Consider the following 19,875-nt stretch of genomic DNA (forward strand, 5'->3'; position numbering starts at 1 on the left):
TAAATAATGAATAGAGAATTAAAGTTTGCTTTCTAAATTAAATTATTTAAGCGTGTTACACAAATGATAACTTTATCTCTGTTCTCACACGTTCAGAATATCTCGAATTCGGTGTTATCCTATCGGCGGCATTTTTTACGACGGGTCTTTTTTTTGGGGTCCTTTTAGATGCCGAAAGTAAGGCGAGTCAAACACTCGCCTCGTCACTCGATACGACTAATGGGCCCATAATGACCGCATGACACCTCCAAAGTGCCGACGACATTCAAAGAGTCGACTCATTAAAACGTTGAACAATTGCCTCAATGTTTCTACGAGATTTACTAATTTGCAGCACTCGCTAAACTTTTGCAATCCAAATGATAACTATTTACGTTTGTACTTTAAAATCTAAAATTTACACATACAAATCTTTTTTTTTTTATAAAAATTATTTTAACAAAATATTGTAATTAAATTAACAAACTTTTTTTTTATATTGAGGAAAATTTTTTTTCTCAAAAAAGACGGGATAACGATACTTTCCTCTTTCTAGCACGATCAACGACTGCACGTCAACGCAGCCAAAAACTCGTAAACGCGAGATTGCCTGCCCGTTTTACGATCCTTCTATCGCGTTTTCGGGATTATTTGAGAAAATGGAATCCTTTGTGGGCCTCGCTCGAGTGGTTTTGGGAGAAGCTACGCGTATGGAAACACGGATAAAACTATTGCGCCGCGAGGGCGATGGTCCAGGAGGCGGGAAAGACGTAAAGTGCAGCATTCACCAGTGGCGGTTCGAATATAGCGAAGGGGGTGGCGGGAAGAGAGAGAAAAAGAAAAAAAAAAAAAGATTGAGGGCACCAAAGTGGAGGCAAGTAAGAGCGGCTCTAAAATGCAAACCAGCTGGAAAATCGTAAAAGCGAAAACGTTACAAATGTAACAGCTCGTTCACCGCCCGCCCTACTCTCGCCTTGTCCGATTCCCCTTCGCCTCCATTCTCGTGGGCGACGATGGGCGTTGCGGGGTTGCAACTTGCGCGCCGTAGAAACCGGCGAAAAAAAAGCCAGATTGCGGAAAGGGGAGGAGAGGGCGATAAGCGCCGACGAAGATCAGAGGGAGCGGAGAGAAAGGTAGGGAAACGAGATACTCGCTCGCATTCGTCAAGCGTTTTATGGCACTATGAGCTCGAGAGCCAGGGAAAACGCCCGACGAGAAAGAGCAAGACCGTAAAAGGACCGTGAGGGATGACGTCTCGTACACTTTGTCGCCATCACGCTGGAGTGTTTTCTGTTTCTTTTATCCTTTTTTATTTTAAACGTGAAAGACAGTAGCGAGAGGCCGTTACGTTTGTCGGTCTTATTATAATTTTCAAACGCGGTAATAAATTAGGGTTTGGTTTTCAAAGGGAAATTTGTTTAAAGACGTTAACTATGCATCAGATGTTTTCATAAATTTCCTTTTCAACTATAGAAAAGTAGGATAAAACTACTTTTTTTTTATGTGTTAAAAAGAACGCCATTGAGCGCAAAGTAAGCAAACTATTATTTGTATTAATTAATTTTAAGGACAAACTTGCTATAAGAATTATTTCATTAAAACGAAAAAAAGAAATTTATTTACCGCATTTATTTTTCATATATTTTATTGTATATTACGATCAAGTTGCTTTAAGATAGCAAATATTCAAGGTAGATTGTATTGCAATTGAAAGGAGTAGGTACGTGAAAGAAAGTTGTATCGGAGTGAATGTGATTTAGGATCAATTGCATCCGCGTCCAATGATCGAACGTGACTCGAAACGGCGCGGCGCGAACGTCATAAATTCATTAATAAATTACGCGAACCAATTATAATTCTATCCAATTCCACGGCAGGCGTGAAGCTAATAAATCACGATAAAGTAACGCAAAAGCGAAACCGAAAAAGAGAAGAGGAAAACCTATACAAAGACATATGTACCTGTACGGATTTTAGCACGTTATTCTTTCTTTAAAATTAGAACAAAAAAAAATCAATTTTGAAGCAAATTAATTAATAAATCACCACTATTTATACCGATACGTAAACCCTCATCGACCATTAATTACTTTTAATAAAACGCACGCTCTGTAATGTTTAGTAATATAAATTAAAGAGGCATTTATGTTAAAACGCTTGGTATTACGAGCTAACGATTTCTCTTGAAAAACACTGATTAAAAGGAGACGGAGGGTCTATGAGCCGCCGTATTCTCAAACAGTCTGTCAATCACGCGGCCATGCACAATATCGGGCGTTCGATAATAAAAACGAATATAATTTCCATATAATTGCGCCCGCGCCGGTCGCGCCAATCTCGTTTCGTGAGTGAATCGAGCCGCAAGAAGGTAGAAGCGTGACGAGAGAGCGTGTCCCGGCGATCGACAACGGGCAGAATTACGGCAGTCCGTCGTATGAATGGAGGCAAGCTGGCCTTCTCGCGCGCTAAGGAAGGTGGTTACGCATCCGGTAGCGGCTCCATTCCGGTCGCTTAAAGCGTCGAGAGACTTTTTAAAGACGCAGTCTGCGAGCCGAACCGGGGACGGATCTCGTTCACCCCCTTCTTGGCGAGCGAGAGTGCTTACTTTTTGCTCGAAATCAATTTGTAGAGCATAGTCGATTAAATCCGTGGCCCGGCCAGGTGGCTACCTCTTCGTCGAGAAACAGAAAGAGAGAGAGAGAGAGAGAGAAAGAAAAGAGGAGGTTAGAAAGAGAGACAAAACGAACCTTGCTATAAACACGACTACACAGTGCACATATACCGGCCAGGACGCGATCCTGTAAGGTCATCAGGGTTCGCGTAACTGGCCGATGAGTGCACCGGTGTGGTCTCACCTTCGGGAACCGCTGGTCTCACTTTCCAAACCGGGTCCCCCTGTTCTTAGAAGTCGGCAAGGTCGAATAATTAATTAATATCCGCGAAAGGCGAGATGGGTCAGATCCCGAAAATACACGTTCGAACATAAGTCCCTAATTTTTCTCGAGCGGTATCTTAAACGAATTCTTAAAGAAAATAAAAGGTTGCAATCGATCAGGCATCTTCTTTAGCCGTTCCCCTTCCGCAAACTCGCGTAGCACGTCGTTTACGTTGCTCACGAATCGCGGGAGTGCTCGATACCGGCGATTCTCATCGCGGAATCATGGTCATTTGGCCGCGTACAAAATTCCGTTTCAAACACGTGGAGAAAACTCTACTCCGACTTGCGCTTGTCTTGAAAACCGGAAAACATTAGGGTCGCTACTTTGATTTTGGCGTATTCGAGTTGCTGGAAGAACGAGCAGTAAAACCGTGCTAAATTGCAGCAGCAATTTCGATGCTCGTTCTTGGCGACTTCAAGTGGTCTTCTCTTTCACATTCATAAATAAAACAAAACGGAAAAAAAAAACGATGTAGAAAAAATTCATCACTAACTACGTTACTAATCGTCTTCGCGTGGCGATAAAAAAATTTTCAACTCTCAGTCCTATTGTAAATATTTAAAATAAATCTGTGATTTGAAGAACTATAGCTTTCGACGGTATTTTCTTTCAAGACTTACGTCGTTTTCATTGCTCCCGCTTACTCTGCTACGCGCTGCTTCTGTCAATCCTCGACCCTGTTCTTTACAACTGAACGAGAAGCCTCGTGATAGCCCGTGAAAAACGAGAAGAGAAGCAAGCGAGGATGAGCGCAGTCGGGAGCGCATTTTTCGCACGCCGCGAAGCTGCTACGCGCGGAGGAAATTGCGAAAAGCCTCGGTAGTTTCGCTGGGCGGATTGGCGCGCTAAACAAACAGTAGTTGCGCGGCCGAGCGATCACGCGCGGGTTAGCACGGGATCGTTTCCACCGTGACGGTGAGGGAGAAGGGGGATGATCGTTGCGGCCAGCTATGACGAGGCTGCCGATGCAAGGTGAAAATTGCCGGTTTGCTGCCGCGGCTCCCGCCAAGTACGGCGAAGCTTATTGAGAAGAGAACGCGAGGTGAGCCGTCGGTTGTACCAGCCGTACGAGTCCCGGGGAGCAAAGGCCGGCGGCAGCCTTCGGTTTTATCGACTCAAATTGGCCGGAAAGTCTCGAGTCGGTCGCGCACGTGTGCACGTTCCTTCTGCCGTTCGCACCCTCTTTCGCTTTCGCATCCTTTTTCTCCCTTCGTCAGCCCGTCTTTCGACGCATCATCTCTACCTCGCGGACGTTCTTTTGCTATCCCCGTCGCCGATCGAGCGCGCTCCACTAATGCGTTCCGAGATGGTTTGTTTGTACAACGCGGCGTAAGTATTTCCAGGTCGTCAAAACGTATCGAGCAAGATCGCGGCAAGTTCCCAGTTACGTTCGCGATCGCTTTAAAATGAATATTGATTTACCCCGGCGGATATTGCATTAAGTAAAATTAAAAAGTTTTTTTTTTTTTACTTTTTCTCTCATTTATGTATTTTTTTTTTTTTTTTTTTTTATTTATTTACGCAGTACACCGAAGAATAGATATGACGTTTTTTGCGACAACAGCGGCTAGCGTACGTAATCCTCGGCGGCAGAGGTAAAGGATGAGAGAACGGAGAGAAATCAGTCTTCGGCAATCCGGCCGGCGCGGTATATACATGCGGTACATGTGAAACTCTACGCACACGACGTTAAAGTCACGTTCGCTAACTGCCGTCGCCATATCTGCTTTTCAGCGTACGTCACTTTTATTTCAACATTGCGGTTATTACAAGAAATTGAATTATCGTTTCGCTGTGTTTCCAACCGCACCATCGTTCATCACATCACCGTGTTATTAGCTCATAATTTTGCTCAAGAATATTGATACTTGAAACGGGAAATTGTGATTTAGCGTATCGATTAAAGGATTAAGCACGCACGTTACAGCTCATAGATAGCCGCCCCGCCACGATCTTTCAGTTCGCTAATCGATATTAGACGCAAAATCGCGTATTAAGAGGAGCGGAACGGAGGTGAGTGCAGGCGTTGCACAGTGCCCCGGGGAACGATTTATACCAGGACATAAAAGTTCGCGGCCGATGCTCGAGTTCCCATTAAATCGATGCGCCGCCACGGCCGTAAACATTAATTAAAAGAATAAAAACCGTACGGCGTTCTCAATTTTTCGGATTAATATCGAGCAAGTGAGGTAGTTTGCACATTGTGGTGTGCGATGAAAGGTAAAGAAGAAAGATAAGAAAAGAGAGAGAGAGAGGAGGCGAAAGAGGGTGAACCGTGGCACTCGTGGCATCCCGGTGCAGCCTACGAGTGCATATTATTTATATGCGTACACGCGTGCGCACGTATGCGCGCGAGCAATAAGCAATAATCGTGTGTCTCGCGTCTCGGGCGAGATATTTATTGTTGCCGGAGGTGATACGAAAGCAGCGGAGGATGCGAATTTAAGATAATACGTCCGGGAAATAACAAAAACGACAGTTTCGCACAGCCCCTTTGTACTTTGAAAAATTGTGTGAAAGAAAAAGACCGAACGGATTTATTCATATACCAATTGAGCAGTGAATAACAGATAATTGACTCAAGAGATCAAGCGGATAACGAAGGAATCTGTGCGCTGCTCTCGCGAGTATATTTAAAAGAATGACGTTATTTATATAGATTTTGCCATGATCGGCCGATGATAATTCTTCATTTACGTAATTAAAAGATCATGTTCGATAAATTATGTGCTACGTCGTCGATTACATTTCTTACGATTTCAACCGGCCCGGGCGCGCAATTAAAACTCGTTGCTTTTTATTCGAGCCCTAAGACGTTCGTTATCGCAGGCTACGTAATTCGTTACGAATGAACAATACGTGTAGATTCGCACGTGATTCGAAGCCGCAATGGCGCGGCTACGCGTGTTGATGATATATGTAATTATATTATAGATAATATTGACGCGTGGTTGTTGAAAGATTTATCGCGCATTGTGAGCACGATGCGTGTGCGCCTCGATAAAAAGCTTTTTAGAGCACAGACCACGTAATTGTAGCTTATAAGAGCGACTATTTACGTGCACGCAAACGCATGCAATAAGCAATAATCGCGAGTGGACGTCGACCGAGATATTTATTGTTGCCCGCGGGGACTGAGCGCGCGAAAGATGCGTGCGGAATAATATCCACAAGAATTAAATACAGATTAAGAGCAATAAGGTGGAAATCGCTGTGCGTGTTTCGCAGATCGGTCGGCTATCTCGCCCCGGAAGAGGGTCATTTGTTGAAACGGAAAAATATAGAGCTAAAGACAAGAAGAGGACGCGAGTATCGATCTAGGCCGAGTTTGCATTCCGTAATACGCTCGTGATTCCGCAATTACTTCAATGTCGCGCGGTGGACGTTCGTGCTAACCGCGAATGATTTGACGGCGTTGCCGAAGGTGTTGCGGCTGGCAAAGAAATAAGGACACGAGAAACTGAATGGCGAGCGGCGATCGAGTTGTCAGTTGAAGGAGCAATCGATTAGAGTTACGAGCTTTTAACGACCGTCCATGCCGAGCTGCGACAAGGTATATACGCGAGAACTCGTAATAATTGCTGGGATGGCGGCGATTACGACGCTCTTTCCGCGGATGCGTGCTACGGATAAGCGCGCGGATGCTGATTAACCTTGAACTGCAATTCCTTACGAGAGCCATTTATGATCATCGGATTGCTCCTAATCGTTACTAAGTGTCGGCTCGCTGCCTCGTTTGCGTGACGTTTGCACGACTAAGTGCGTTTTTACGTGACTAATCGAATGTTGCTGATCGCGAGGCTCGATGCCCGAAGTGGCAAAGCCGCATCTCCCCTTTGCCTGCTGTAATTTTGCGCAACGATCGTATCTACCTAACGACGTGCGATCGTCTCGGACGATCGTTAGATCTTCGCGGCGCGGAAATGAAGAAATGCGAGCGCGCATTAATATAATATACGTGGAATTTCGTTTACGTTATTCTTGTAGAAGGCAAATCCACCGCCGATTAAACTGCATCGGTGAAACCGAGATAAAAACAGCAATTAAATTTCTTCGCGGTGCATTCTTTTACGGAAACGCTAAATCGAGAGATCGCGTCAGCGCACAGTCGCGTAAAAAAAAAATTTTTCTTTTTTTGCGTTGTAACGATCGTTCGCGTACACGCGCCTACGTGCGCGTGCCTCACGGGAGTCCGGGTAAACGACGGGGTGGCAAGAACAACAACGACCGAAACCGCCCCCAACGTCCGCAAGGACAGCGATCGAGTCCCGCCGCACGTAGTACATTACGTATTGTGTGCTTACAGTTTATAGGATGATGCGCGGCTGTGCAACGATCTCATTCGACTCCCCTCATGCCTCCCCATGCAGTTAACTCAAATTGCATTATGGCAGGGCTGGTTGCGTACCGGATGCCGATTGGGGTGGACACGCGTCTCTCGTCGAGGGTTACGGGCACGCACTATGCGCCCGCGCGCACCACAAACACCGAGGCGTGTGATCGTCTTACGTGCATATATGGGTGTACGTGTGTCACGCGCGCTGACCCCGCGACAGATCGGGACTATTTGTTTAATAGGGATTATTGTGTCGGTCGATAGGGATGATGGAGCTGCGAATTGAAATCAAATGACACGTGACACCCCTCGCGAATGACGGCCTCTTTGTGCCATGATGCGCAGAGCACCGGCTCGTATACGTATAACGTTATATTTGCCTTGTTACCGTTACTCCGAACGCGTCCGCGTAACTCGATTGCCAAAGGCTCGCTCGCGAGCCTTGACGAAATAAATAATAAATGTAAGTACGGTGCAGGGCACATAAAAAATTATGTAAATTTCGAGGATATAAAATAATCGCACGCACAACATCGATTTTCGCGGTAAAATTAAATTACGTTAAAATTTAACGTCCCGATCGCGGAGGTAGGTCCTCTAAATTACAAGCGGGACAATGTGCTCATAAGGCGCGACCCGGGCTTTACGATTATTTCGAATCAGCTGCTTAACTCACTGCCGCTCTACACATATGGCCGAGAAAATGAGTGCGTTTTACCGAACTGGATTTATAGCGAGCTTCACATTCGCGGTCTCGGGGATCCGTTATGTTGTAATTGGCCGGCCGTACAATTACCGAAGCGGGCGCGATTACTTTACTTCTTCGGTTTAGTGACGTTAAATACAGGTGAGGAGTGTTGTAACGTTATAGAATTGCAGTGCACACGTCGTTACAGACTCGCAATTATCTACCGTCGCTCGACAGCAGCGTCCGTCGCCGATGTACTTCGCCGCCGGTTTTTTAACCCGTTAAATTACTTCATTATGTAATAGAAAAGGTCGTGCGAAAAGCCGATCGCACAATATGCGGGAGGAAACTATTCGCAAAACCGCAAAAGAGCGCAGGGCAAATTTCCGTCTTGGATGCTGCAACATTGTTCCTTTAAATTAGCTTCCCTGCTACCGCGACGGATAACGAAATTGCCTTAGCTTATCTCATTACCGCACACGCGCTCTTCAAAACGTCGTTAATTTATCTTCGATATAAAGTCGACGTGACGCAGCTATTTTAGCACAACAGCTGATGCAATTTCCACGATTATTATAATTACTTGCGCGGACGAAACTACCTCGTTTGCTTTCGGCTACAAAGTTGCGAAGCTAAAAAAAATTAAAAAAAAGTACTAATCTTATGGGAATGGGCAAAGCCAAAAGTCGGCTGACGTAAAATTCACCTCGCATTACGACACGATTGAGCGCTAATTGAGTACTTTTAAGCAAGAATTATTTAGTAAATTAAGAAGGGATCAAAGTGCGCACCATGAACTCGAGACAAGCGATAATGAATCATTAAGCAACTTTGTTATTTTCGTCAATCAGTTAGTTTCAGACAAGTGTAAGAAACGCGCGGAAGCGAAAACGCTCGCGGATAAAGAGACGGACGTTAGAGTTCGACTGTGAACGACCTCCGAATAGACAAGTCGGCTCAAGATAAAAATTAATTATTCTATATATAAATATTAATAGAAAAAAAAGACTTAAATTATTCTCTCCTATAAAACTTCTACCGATTACGAGTTTGGTATACGTTTTTGCATAAAAACTGTAATTAAGTGCGTTAGGTTTCGAGATTTCTAATAAGAATAAATAAAATTTCCGACAATGAGAATTAACGTAAATTAACAGCGGTATTCTGACACTAACATCGTAGTTTTCTTGATTTTATTTCCTTAGATTACTTAAGTTCTTTAAGAAACGCTAAAGTGTCTCAAAATTTGTAAAGTGAAAAAATTTAAAAAATGCCAGCTGAAGAAAACAGATCTAGGATTAAGGATCCGTTATTCGATCCCCCGCGTGTATAGATCATTCAACAATCACGGTTAATGCATCTGCGATACGTCGTTAATGCAAGTCTGTATAGTCCTAGGAACTTAACGAGGTCATAAATCGCGTGGGGCGTATTTTTTTTTTCCGGGAAAGATCGGGGATCTGCGTGCGGAGCTAGCCGGACCGAGATCGACATTCGATCTGTTTTCGAATTAGACGGGAAGGTAGTCGCTCGTAAAGATGGTACGCGCGCGAGCACAATCGAGGTAGATCCTATCTTGTAGAATTATGTCTTTATTAGGTGGAATCTCTGTCCGATGACTATAACGGTTTCCCGAGTTGCGGGGCTAACCGCAGGTGTCTTTCGTTGGAACGAAAGCGAGAGGGATGTCCAAGACATTCAAGGAAAAAAAAAAAAGAAAAAGAAATGGCAAAACAGAATGGAAAACTGAACATGTTGCATCTTGATCTTTCTAATCTTTCTCAGCTGGAATCTTTTTCTACCGTTATCCGTTAGCGTTACCCGTTATCAGTTATTACACGTTAATCTGTATTATTTAAACACGCCTAAGTGTGAAATATTAATTTTGTACGGATCGTGTGTTTAACACGTTCTTTTTTTTTTTTTTTAACACGCCAAGAAATGTATTAAAAGTGTCTCACGGAGTACGCGCATTAAGGGTGTTAAATTAAAGTACTTGAATTTCCAGTGTGTGCGCTCTTAACGTCGTGGTATACAATGATCTACCGCAGAAACGCGCTTCGTCGTCTACATAAGCCACGTTATGGTCTCCAGTGGCGTAACGGCTTGGGACAAAATCTACTTTGGTTTTTTCGCAGCGCAAATATTACACGCGAACGACGAGTATCTTGTTTCTAAAATCAAATGTTTAATATGATAAAAGTTACTTTCAATCAACGATTTTATTATTGCCCTCAAGCGCTTGAAAGACAATAAAGAAAGATCTCGTAAGACCTCTCTCTCATAGTCTTCTGTCATGATTATAACACGTATAACTATCCCGTGAAACAATAGAAAATTGAACTTTTTCGTGGGTAAAAAAAAATGTAATGAGAAAATAAATGATTGTGTGCGCGATAAATCTTTGTACAAAGCTCTTATCAAAATCCGATTAAGTCGTCAACTGTGCAACAGCAGCTTCAATTAGTCCGGGTGCAAATACAGATATTCGTGACGTAAAATCTTTATGGTAGGACCAATTATGTTCTCATTGCTGATTCCGTGTTAATCATCATCGGCACAGCCGATCCTCGCGTAGAAGCGCGGCCTCGACTACGCTGTTGCAATACGAGCACACGAACGTACGACTTTTATATACGCGCAAGTCGGGGCGAGGGATGAACGCACCGAAAAGGGAGGGCGAGAAAGAGCGAATCTCGGGGTGCAGAGTGCAGGGGAGAAAGACGGAGAAGCCGCGCGAGGAGAAACGGGGGAGAAGAAGAGGATAGCGGAGGCTTCTCTCGTCGAGATGGGAGATGCGCCGACATAACCGATAAATAACAACGGCAACGAGCCTGTCAGACCCTTGTTAAAGCATCGTGCACACGCTCACGCGGACCAGCACGCATGCATTCACGCATTAGAATGCGTTTTAACACATTCTCGATCTCTCTCGCTTACGCCCTGGTGGCGAGAGTGCCGTATAAATGTTTTTGGGCCTCCGGGGCCCCGGTGCGCGCCGGTGACGAATATTGCCGGGGTCTCTTCCGACTGTGAGAAAGGCATACGGTAATTAATATCGTTTCTCCGCGAGTGAGGAGCGAAAGAGAGAGCGCAGCGCCGCGATATCCTCCGTACGATTATTGTTACTTTGTTACTCCAAGTTCTCAGAAACGAATGCCGCGGACAATGTATCTCGTGCACGCGTCGCATACATCGTCGCGGATCCTGTTACGCGGAGATGCATCCGCGAATTTTACGGCACGGACCGACGAGGCGTGCGTATACAAGTTACATGTGCGCTATTGTCCGTCATTATGCTCGCGTGCCGCTTGCCGTACGCGCGATTAATGAATCACTCCTTTGTTGTCTAACAATGAATGTCTGTTGTTTCACGATCTTCTGGGCGTCTAGCACGGAGCATCCCGGGAGGAGGAGGAGACCGGGCGGTTAAAGGTAGAAATTATTGCGATTATTACGGCACGTTGGAGTTAGGAAACTGCGCAAACGTTCCCTGCCCGCCGGCGATGTCCCTCGTTCTTTTTGCGGACGACGTATTACGAAAAGCGGCGATACGATATTTTGTCGCGATTTTATTCCCGGGGGAAGAACGAGTGCCGAGCTTAATTTTAATCAATGTTAATCTCGAGAACGCGCGGAGTGGACTCTTAGAGGCCACTCAATTTTAATAACGAGCCGCTCCGCGGAGATCGAAAATTCCTCTCTTTCACTTTGACGAAAATATAGCGATGCACTCCCGGCCACGCCCACATCCCGATGTTCGAGAATGCTGTTGAGAAAATTCGCGCGGTGCACGCGCCATCGTTTTATCCGCTCAACTTAACACGCCGGTCGGTTACGCCGGAGTTACGAGCTCCACGTCCCCCCGTCCGCGCCCCGTCGCGCCTTAAGTACACGTTTTATGAACTGTACTTTATGAATTTGTCGAAGTGCCTGCTTACGATGGTTTCGTTAGCACGCCCCGAGCAGTTTCTCGACGGTGCGAGTACGTGCGAGCGAGAGCAAGAACATACTTTCAGCTTCTCCGCGCGCTCGCAGCATCCTCCGCGTGTCTGAAGAGTGCCTTTCGTATCTCGCTCCGAGCTCTCGCAATATTATCTGACGGTAATACACATAAGAAATTGACGGCGGGGATTTGTCGCGCGCCTCACCGATCGTTAAGATTTATATTAAACGTATCTATCAAAAGAGTACTACGACTTGAATCGGCTATTAATGTGTAGAAATTTATTTCAAATAGTCAGATCCTATAAATAAGCAATCGAAGTGTTCCGTGATTCCGTACGACACGCGACAGCTAATTACAAATTACAAATTAAGAATTACAAATAATCTAAGTGTCACCGCCGCGAGACTTCTGTTTCCTCGCGTTTTTCTATTTATACACTTTTACATTTCTCATCTGCAAACCTTCCCTCCCAAACTTCAAACCCCCCTTATTCTTTTACAAAGATTACGTGATAGATATCACGACTTTCACAAAAATAAGGCGACGTACAAGACTGCTCAAAAATCGTGGGCGAGATTCAAATCTCTGATGCAACGCATAGATATGTTAAGGACTGCTATGACGAGACCCTTCAGACACATAAAGACGCCAGTGAAATTGGGCAGATTTCTGTAAATCAGATACCTATCTTCATCACGGTTACTTCTCCCCAGATTTCTAAACGATCGGAGTAAAATAAAATCTCTTTCAGATCGTGTTCACGATCATTGATCGTTTTTAGAAGGATCGGTAGCTAATTATAAATCTGTCACCTAGGTACCGTTATTCCTTGCATTTATTTTAGATACATAGATGCCTCTGCGGCGGCGAAAAATTCCTGCTTCTTTTTCGATTTACTTGGAAGACAACAAAATATATACCGGAAAAACAACGTGAAGATCAGCGTGAGCGATAATGTGTAAAATTAGGAAAGCTACGATATCGCATTTATCACGTATATGCGGTCTGCCCTTAGGATATCTCTAAACGATCTGTGGTGAGAGTTGTGACACTAAAACCTAATCACCTTCGTGCCTCGATGTTGTCCAATAAATTAAATTAAATTCCTATTTATCTGCGGACAAGAATTTTCAACAAACTCATTAAAATAGTTACGAACGTTTACGTCTATATCATGTACCGACTGTAACACAATTGTGCAAACTTATTAATGTAATTTAACATTAATTATTAATTTGTAACAATTAGTTCACAAATCTAATAGAAAAAAAAAAATGCAGATTGACGAAAGGTGCGACTATATTAATGTAGAGTAGAAAGATAGTTAAAGAAGGAACGGAAACAGACTGTTAGAGAGCCACGAGCGCGTGTTACAAACATAACCACTTACTTGAATGGGGTTAAAGTTTATTTATCGCGTGCTCCCCCATTCGCGCCCCATCCCCAGAGATAATTCGCCCGGCATATAGCCACACGTTCAGAGAATCTGAGATTATCGTGGAAAAGCTAGCCGCGACGATCGTCAAAACGCACTCTCCCGCCCACTGAGTGACTTCGACACTTAGTAGAGGCAACGATATTGGAGAATGACGGAATTACGACTTCCAGTTGGTCCCTCGAACAGCATCACGCTAATTTCGAAGCCGCCTGGGCCACAGAGATATGGTTTATTTTCGGAAGTTATTTCAGAGGAAGTTTTTTTTTGCTACCACACGATTTTTTAATATATTTCTAATAATAATTATGACTTTAAGATAGTAGTAAAGTTAATTAAAAAACTAATATTTACGAACTTTAAAAAACAATAAATTCTATTAATGATTATAACTCAGGGCAAAGAAAAAAAAAAAATTGTTAGGACGCGCAATAAGATAAAAATGTATATCTTTTATCGTCGCTCGTAAAGGCGAGATCGAATGAAATGGTCCCGAAGTAACAAGGCATTTTCCTCTCGGCTAGCGAAAGGAACAGTAGGACAAATGTAGATATTTCCTAAAGCACGAATGCGATGCGGCATTCGCCGTTCGATCGTACAGATGCGAGAATTCGTCTTCCGAGAGGTAGCTCCTAGATCTCAGCTAGGAGCCGAAGAGAAAGAGTAGCGATGAAGAAGAAGAAGAAGAAGAAGAAGAAGAAAAGAGGAGGCTGGTGGCGAGCAAATGGAAGTCGATGAATCACGAAACAAGCGGTATGTAAATCCGCGTAACGGGGCCGTTTATTCGTCCCATAAAAAGGCCAATAAAATCTTCTTTCGCAGTGGAAGATATACTCTCGAGCCCTCCTCTGTGCTCATCCCGCGCTTCCGTTTGCTTCTCCTTTCTCCCCTTTTCCGACTCCTTCTTACTCCCGGAAAAATGACAGAAAATAAATCGCCGTTGAGATAAAGAATACGAGACCTAGCTCGGGGATGAAAAGGGGGAGGACACGCCGTTCGCTCTCTGTTTCCCAGTTATTTCGCCCCCTAGACGACGGATTTTCAGAAGCCGAGAGAAATCGTTCTACATATTGCCCGGAATTGATCTCGCGTCTTTCTCACCCGCGTACGAACGAGACTCCTTTTTTATCGAGGTGGCGAGCTACGCTACGCACCCTATTCCGCGTGATTTTCACGTCAGCGACAGAGAGTGACGAACGAGACGAGTAATTGTAGAAATTTCCGTAAAACGAGGGAAAATCGACGCGACGTTTTTTTAATTAGCCTCGCGCGTTTCCACTCAACTAGTGATTTATCACAACTGCCAATCGAGATTTCTGTGTCAAGATATATTTAAAGACGGCCACGACTCAAATTAGCCTTCAGTAGTTAGCTTAATCATGAAGTGTTATCAAGATACAAAAATAGATAAATTGAATTTAGTAACGAGCAAAAGTACTTTAAAGCAAGCAATGTGTGCAACACATTATTTTAATTTATGAAGTTAATTAAAATTAATAATAATGTATTTATTTAAAATACTAAAAATATTTTTGTGTGGTTGATTTACAAGCTTAAAAGCTAAAACGATTTTACCGTAGGAATCCAGAGTAATATTGTCATGTTAAGAGTTAATAGTTTCCGCACTTTCCCTATGAAAGGAGACCAGCGTCCCTTGCTTGTATCGACATAATCGTGCCATAAAGTTTCTAAAGAGATGTTAGTCAATTCATTGGTGTAACGAAAGACAGACTATTTAAATCCAAATGAATTGGATTCGCAGAATCTCTTGACAAAAGGCACACGACCCATGCTAACGTTTTACTGAAGTCAAAGCTACAAAAGGAGCGAACACATAGAAAATCAAAGTAAGAAAACGATCCCAAAATCGGACACAATACAAAGTGAAATCAGTTTAAAATAGGACCCCCTGCAGAAAGGATCTCAATAGTTGTATTATGAGCCATACACTGAGAAAAAAATTTTGCTAAACAATCTAAACCTTTCAACTAAACCCAGATTTAGTTAATACAAAAAAAAAATTTTTAATAAACTGAATTAAATTGTGGTCTATATGTACAACAATTAATTAGGTTAAATAATAATTTTGTTGTATTAACTAAATCTAAATTTAATTGAAAGGTTTAGTTTGTTTGATAAAATTTTTTTTCTCAGTGAGAATGAGACTTAAATGTTATGTCAGCTGGTATATGAAATAATTTATTAACTTTCTCATTAGCAACGTTCATTAGCAGCATTCATTATATTATAAACACGAAAAAAAAAAGCTTTTACTTGTCCGATTGTTCGAGTTCGTATTATCTCCAGCTAATTAGATAAATCGTAATAAGTCCTTATCGGTTATTTATGAGATAAAAACGTGAAGTGATAGCTAAGAAGAAAAAGATCGTATTTTTATCGTCGTTTGTGTAGGAAATTCGAGAGAAAAAAGAGCCTACGTAATGGTAAAAATTTCTACTTTAATTACTACGCATCTTTGCAATTTCTTCGTTGTGCTTTCCCCCGTGAAATATTGCCGAGTATATTCCGCGAGCGAATCGACCTGAAAACGCACGTGGGACAAAACAAGTTACTCTACACGACCGGCCGATCGTCCGTAAAATGGTCGGCCATTCGGTGCGATAACAACAACTTGATGAAACGATTAAAACCGTAACGAGCCTCCTCCTCCCATGGCCACGGTCGGTGATTGCTGTTGTTACAATCCGCGTTTCCAGCGTGGAAATTTTCCCAATTCGCATGTATGAGCGGCCACATTCCCGCGGGAGCGCTCGGTCAACGTGCTGTCGGGACATCTCCCGCGGGACAGGACCCCTGATAAATCCGTCCAGCCGGCGTTAACCGCGTTTTTTCGTCGTTTTACGACAACGATCGTTGCCGAATAGTATAGAAAAAATTTAAACTTTATAGCGCCGATGTAAATAGAGTATCTTCAAAATTGCCGGGCGTCATTGTGAAATTTAAAGCGTTCGGGTCTAAATAATTATTCGCCCGAAATAAATTACCTTTTCTACTACGCCTACACAATAAACATTGTTAAAAAATATATCTGACTCACCGATTCGATGCGCAGTGGCGGAGTTAGGCAGCCAAGTAATCCCAACACTGTAACAGAAAAATAAAAAATAAATTGTAGAAGCTTCAAATAAATTAAAAAAAAAAGTGCACGTGCGTTTAAATACTTTATCAATTAAATTATTTAAAATAAAGTTATCTATCATTAAAAAAAAACTCTTTAATAAATAAAACTTTTTTAAAATGTAAATTGCTTTCTTTAATTGTTAAATTTTTTATTACTTTTAATTATCATCAAAACAACAAAGCAATCCCGATAAATGACAAAAAAGGGTTAATTTTATTTAAATAAAAATGATTCTTACCCGAACGTTGCTCCGCCAAAGCAAGATGCCGTTCCTCGGCCTGGTCCTCCTCTCAGTTTGGGATGTCGTCCTTCCTTCTGCGCACTAGAGTTCGTATATTTTTTACTACGGCGAACCGAATCACTTATTTCACTGAATTCTTATCTAAACAGAAAAAATGAGTTTTGGTTAGATATAGATGATAGATAAAGAATATTCTTAGGATACTAAAGCCCACTCATCGCAATAATGTCGTACCATGGGAAACGATTGCTTTATAATTTTAAATCAAGTAATAAATGTACAAGAATGTATAAAAAGAGTTACAAGAAACTAAAATTACTATATTACAACCAATTGTAAGCACTCCGAACAGTGCTTACTTTAAAAATACTATTCACATACATATCAATAATCGTAGAAATTAAATTATATTAATCAAAAGCTATATTTCGTTGCAGCGCAATTTACTCCTCGAGCAAGTTTGCCCAGAGCTTCGCTATGTGCGTACACTGAAAGACAGATATGGCATTTATTGTGGCAACAGCAGCTAACGTACGTAACCTTAACGTGGTGTGCGTCGAATCTCACACAATGCGCAGCACATGTGCCGCGGAGCGCCAACCTACAAGCTCGTCAAGGACTGAGGGCAAACGTGTCTCACTCGGCAGCTGAACGAGAGAGATGGAGTGGGGGAAGTCACGTACGCTAGCCACCGTCGCCGCAGCAAACACAATATCTGACTTTCAATGTATCATCGCTTCGTCTTCCGGCTAACATTTTATATATAAAATAATCTTCTCACCACTGATTGATGCGCAGCGTTGTAGTTATTCAGCTACGATGGTCCTCTAACATACAGAAATAAAATTTAATTATAAAGATGCTTGCAATTATGTTCAATATTAAAGAAAATTTATTTTTATGTATTTTTTAATTGCTAATAAAGCAACAAGGCAATCCTGATAAATAACAAGAAACTATTCATTTAAAATAAAACATAATGTTTACCCTGGGCTTTGCCATGTCTCTCCAAGGTCTCCTTCTTTCAAAAATGCTGAGGCCTCCTCTCAGGATACCGCGACTCATGTCTTTCTTTTTCGCACAAGATTTTTACCTGAACGGAAGAAAAATTTTACATTAATGAGATATTCAGAATATTTTATTTGCTACGATAAGATTGTATGAGTAGGAGAAAGTATATTATATAAAATCAAATTCTCGACATATTATAAAAATACAAAAGTAGAACACGAGAAAATTATATGCTATATACAGTAATTACCAATTCGTGGATAATCTCTGCTTAAAAATCGTTGCAGAGGAAAATTTGCAACGGCCGGCATCTTTCTTCATCAAACGAAAGTCTTTTTCTTTGTCGCACGTTTTCGGCTGCCAGTAGGTGAAGACCAAAGTCTCGATAGTGTCGAAGTCGCATACGCCGCTCGCTTGCGTTCCCCTTGATGTCCTTGGTCCGACAAATTTTCTGTAACAGAAAAATACATATAATTACAAAAGCTGCGCGACAAGCTCGACTACCGAATGACAAATATTAAATTAACGAGACGAAAACGCGCAAATTACGTACGCCGACTTCTGCGTAACTCGCGAGCGCTACACACTTTGCGTGTTAAAATAAATTATGTACGCCGATTATTACATTAAGTACTATATATATTTATATGTTATAGACTTACAATCGATGGATGCGTTGAGATTCGTGGATTACGCGGCCTGCTTCGATCAAGTTCTTAATTAACAAGTTCAGCCATTAACTTTTTGCATTACCAACTGCGTTTTTGCCAGCCGCGGCACCTCCGCAATGCGTCCAGGAAAAAATGGCGATGGTAGTATTGAAAAATAATGGCTGACTCGATTATCGAAACTTATTAAAACCGCGCCATAGTTAAATTTCTATTAATACGAATTATCTTCGAATTCGGTTCAACTCACTCTTTATCTGTCTTTAATTTTAACTAGAATGAGATAAAGAGCAAGTTGAGTCGAGATTGAAGTTAATCCGCATGCTAGAAAGCTATTCTGTAATCTTAAAAAAAGCGTCGTCAAAAAGAGTTATATAAAAAAAAAAAAAAAAAAATTGAACGCGCGATTCTAAAGATTTATCATTGATGTATGTACAAAGATATTCACGAAAATGTCTGAGAAAGCGCTCGATAATTAAGACAATTAATATCTTGTTTACTCAAGCAAGCTCGGTGTTGACAGCTTAATAGTAATTAGCCGGGCGTTCTCGTTTGCTGAGGCTGTACCAAGCAAATATATGTGTGTGCTAGCCTTCTTCGAGCACTCGCGAGGCCGCTTATATTTTACACCCGATGCGCAATTTACATACTACAGAGTAATGCGAGTTATGCAAATTTTAATCGGCATAATATACATGCCCAGACACCTGCGTGGTTAGCACGCATCCTTCCTTCCTTCCAACAGCGACGCCCTACGCCATTGGCACAGCGAGCAATCGGAACCCCATTAATTAGTACCTGATGGCATTAAATGAGCGTGTTCCCCGGGAAGGTAGCTCGTTTCGTCCGCACGCGGCGGTCTCCGCGAAAACTTGCTCGCTCTCACCGCCTTGGTTCCTTGATATCGAATCTATTAAACGTTCTTTCGGATCGCGAAATCGTACAATGATCGCCCACGGTGTTCGCGCACGAGCTCAGCGATTAACCGACGTCGCGATTAACACATTCCACCGCGACCCGACGCCGAATTACGTACCGGTCTGCCGCTATCAAGTGCAGACTTATTATCATATAATTATTAAATTAATTAGCGAGACACCAACTCGCCATGTATCTTACAAAATGACCTGTTTGAGTAACAAACTTGTATGCTGCGTGCAAAATAATTTCTCTAATGTATAAATTGATAAAAGAGATAAGACTTCAACTCGATAAAGTCTTCCATATATAAGGATATACTGTAAATATATAAGATATTTATATATAATATATTAATTGATTATATGGCTGTAATTATGCGCTTGCACGGGAGCAGGCGTTCAGGATAAGCACCGAACGAGCATTCTCATTATCGGATATCTATGTGATTGGCGATAAGGGGCAACGAGAGCCCAATAATCTCGTGACGCTCACCGAGGGGGATCTCGACGGTGACCTAATTGACTTATCTAAATTAATGTAAATCGTCATTTTGTCAACGAGTACAA

The 19,875-nt window shown here is 42.4% G+C and overlaps 1 long non-coding RNA gene across 1 annotated transcript in view; it reads right to left on the minus strand.

Moving 5' to 3' along the window:
* Positions 1-19,875, minus strand: part of LOC139113087 (uncharacterized) — a 104,746-nt gene that overhangs the window by 82,691 nt on the left and 2,180 nt on the right. Inside the window, exons 4-8 of the long non-coding RNA XR_011547605.1 lie at positions 17,971-18,171; positions 17,697-17,802; positions 17,491-17,536; positions 16,707-16,850; positions 16,385-16,431 (exon numbers count right to left, since the gene is read on the minus strand). This is a non-coding gene — a long non-coding RNA (uncharacterized lncRNA). The remainder of the gene's footprint in view (positions 1-16,384; positions 16,432-16,706; positions 16,851-17,490; positions 17,537-17,696; positions 17,803-17,970; positions 18,172-19,875) is intronic.

This window comes from Cardiocondyla obscurior, linkage group LG02 (genome assembly GCF_019399895.1).
Source record: "Cardiocondyla obscurior isolate alpha-2009 linkage group LG02, Cobs3.1, whole genome shotgun sequence".
Classification (NCBI taxonomy): domain Eukaryota; kingdom Metazoa; phylum Arthropoda; class Insecta; order Hymenoptera; family Formicidae; genus Cardiocondyla; species Cardiocondyla obscurior.